Here is a 3,110-nt window from a genome sequence, read left to right as displayed (position 1 = left end):
ACCACTGACACACAGCTGTATCTAGGGCCATGTTTCCCACAGCCAGCCGGTCTGTGGATACTAAGACTAGAGGTAGAGGTGCAGACAAAACTGACACAGCTGTATCTACGGCCATGAAGCCAGCCGGTCTGTGGATACTAAGACTAGATGCAGAAAGAGAGGGAACAGGGGATGAAGAGAAGCTCAATGACAAACCACTGACACACAGCTGTATCTACGGCCATGTTTCCCACAGCCAGCCGGTCTGTGGATACTAAGACTAGAGGTGCAGAAAGAGAGGGAACAGGGGATGAAGAGAAGCTCAATGACAAACCACTGACACACAGCTGTATCTACGGCCATGTTTCCCACAGCCAGCCGGTCTGTGGATACTAAGACTAGAGGTGCAGAAAGAGGGAACAGGGGATGAAGAGAAGCTCAATGACAAACCACTGACACACAGCTGTATCTACGGCCATGTTTCCCACAGCCAGCCGGTCTGTGGATACTAAGACTAGAGTGCAGAAAGAGAGGGAACAGGGGATGAAGAGAAGCTCAATGACAAACCACTGACACACAGCTGTATCTACGGCCATGTTTCCCACAGCCAGCCGGTCTGTGGATACTAAGACTAGAGGTGCAGAAAGAGAGGGAACAGGGGATGAAGAGAAGGGGACCATCTGGATGTCCTTTGTGTCTCCTCTTCTCTCACTCACTCTCTACTCTCCTGCCAATTCAATCATACCGACAGTCACTCCCTCTGCCTGCCTGCCTGCACCCACCCACCCACACACACACACACAGTTAATTTATGAGTCCGGCACCCCATTTCTCCCCAACACTGACATGTGGTATTTGTAAGTGCAAAATCTGGCAGCAGTCTCTATAATCCCTATATACACCCCCATTATACTTCTGTTCTGAGTGACTACATGTTGGAGCGGGCTGTACCATCTATTCTCCAGTAGGGGGAGCCTATCTCCCACTAATGCAGCCAGTCAGCGGCCTTCATGTGCTCTATTCTCCCTGCTCTCTATCTGTCCTATATGGAAGTGGATGGAAAGGATGCCATGAAGAGTAATGGATCTTTCCACATCGCATTGACCAATCCCATCAATAGTGTGCATGGCGCTCGCAGGCATGCACACAATAAGATATGATTGTCAGTTTGGTACCCAACACACATTTACACAGTCTGACTCAAGACAAGTGCTACTCCCAGCAAGTAACGCACATGTAAAGGACGTCACGCTGCTTATCAAGGGCCGCTTCCCCCTGATTCGGCTCATACCGAGGCCCGAACACAGGACCTCTGCTTTGGAAGCACACATGACCACCCTCCTGAAGTGTCTTACCAATCACGGCACGGGAATAGCTATTTGGCAGCACAAGTGGGGACACTTCTGGCTGAGGAGGCAGTTTTACACATCCCCATGCACACACACACACACACACACACTGCTAGCCTGTCGGGTCTCTACACTGCCTAGCTCTATGCTGTAAATCTCAGACAGCAATTACAGACCTTCCTTGCCAACAACACACACCTCTTTCTGAAGAAGAACTTTGATTGTATCTGTCATTTCACAGTGTGGGGTGTATTCTTTCTCCCATAACACATTCCTTTCTACTTGTATTTCATCTTAACCTTTAATAGCAGCCCACCTCTCTACTTCTGTTCTACCTTAACCTTCAATAGCAGCCCACAGATCCACATGAAACAAAGCCATTATGTGTCAGTGGAACGAAGGCATATGTTTGAGGATACTCTCTCTCTTTCCTTTTCCTTTCTCTTTGTTCTGCTGCCGACATGTTATTATGCCATTTTGTTACAGGAACAAAGAGTGTATTATAGAGATACTGTGCATCATTATCATTGTTGCCTTGATGAGATGGAAGTTTGTGTCTGTGTGGGTGTGCTGCACTACAAACATTCTACATGGGAGAGACTGTGTGTGGGAAGGTATTTTGCATTACGTATAACAAACGGATTTGCATTACTATATGCATTAAAAGTCCCAATGTAAAGATACAGCTCACTTTTCTACTTTTCTAGTTATTACATCAAACCCACCAAAATTCCAAAGAACGCCGAAGTCATTTTTGGAAAAGGTTTTTCCGGGCGTGATGTAATATGGAGGACCCGGCAAGCCAGCCCATTCACTATAATGTAACCTCCACAGAAATAACTTCAAATGTACAACTTCAAATTACACCAAATTCTTTGCACTGATGACTACTGGTTTCAATTGAATTCTAAGCCAGTTTACAAGCAAATACTTTATGAATTTGTTACAAATCAGCCTGCTAAAGTTAGCTCTACTAGCCTGCTAAAGTTAGCCCTACGAGCCTGCTAAAGTTAGCCCTGCGAGCCTGCTAAAGTTAGCCCTACGAGCCTGCTAAAGTTAGCCCTACTAGCCTGCTAAAGTTAGCCCTACTAGCCTGCTAAAGTTAGCCCTACTAGCCTGCTAATGTTACATTATCTGAATAGCCTGCTAAAGTTATCAGCCCTACTAGCCTACTAATGTTACATTATCAAATAATTGAATGAGTCATTGAATGAGTCAGCCAGCAGTTACTATCAACACCTACCCAACCAGCTTACAGCTAACTATTAAAGTAAATGACAGTCAGATTGACCAGATTAAAATCAAATAATGTTAGCTAGCTATATGCAGTTCCAAAATACATAGATTAGGTGTCAGCAAGCACAGTAGCACTAAGCCAGCTAACGTTAGCTATTTAGTTGACAAAACAAAATTAGCTATTAGCCAGGTATGATTTTCCCCAACCACCAGCCGCCATGTTAATGGGTTCCCACTAGATACTGCCCCATGTCTGAAGAGCCTAACTATTGGAGGCCATGTGCCCCATGTCAGTGAAGAGCATTGCTGCATTAGACATGTGCCCAAAACATACAAACTCAAATTAAAAGCAACATGGGACACGTGCCCCATGTCAGTGAAGACTTCCAGATTGATGGCTGCTGGGCCCATCGATGGTAAAACGTTTTGAAAAGCCTGCAGGCTGAGTTAGCTACCAAAGCAATGGGGGATGTCAGTGAGCATTGGCGCATGCCCCGTCAGTGAAGGCATTGCTGCATGGGACACGTCATGTCAGTGAAGAGCATT

The sequence above is a fragment of the Oncorhynchus masou genome, unplaced genomic scaffold (assembly GCF_036934945.1).
Source record: "Oncorhynchus masou masou isolate Uvic2021 unplaced genomic scaffold, UVic_Omas_1.1 unplaced_scaffold_1887, whole genome shotgun sequence".
Taxonomy (NCBI): Eukaryota; Metazoa; Chordata; class Actinopteri; order Salmoniformes; family Salmonidae; genus Oncorhynchus; species Oncorhynchus masou.
Note: the sequence above shows the minus strand (reverse complement) of the source record.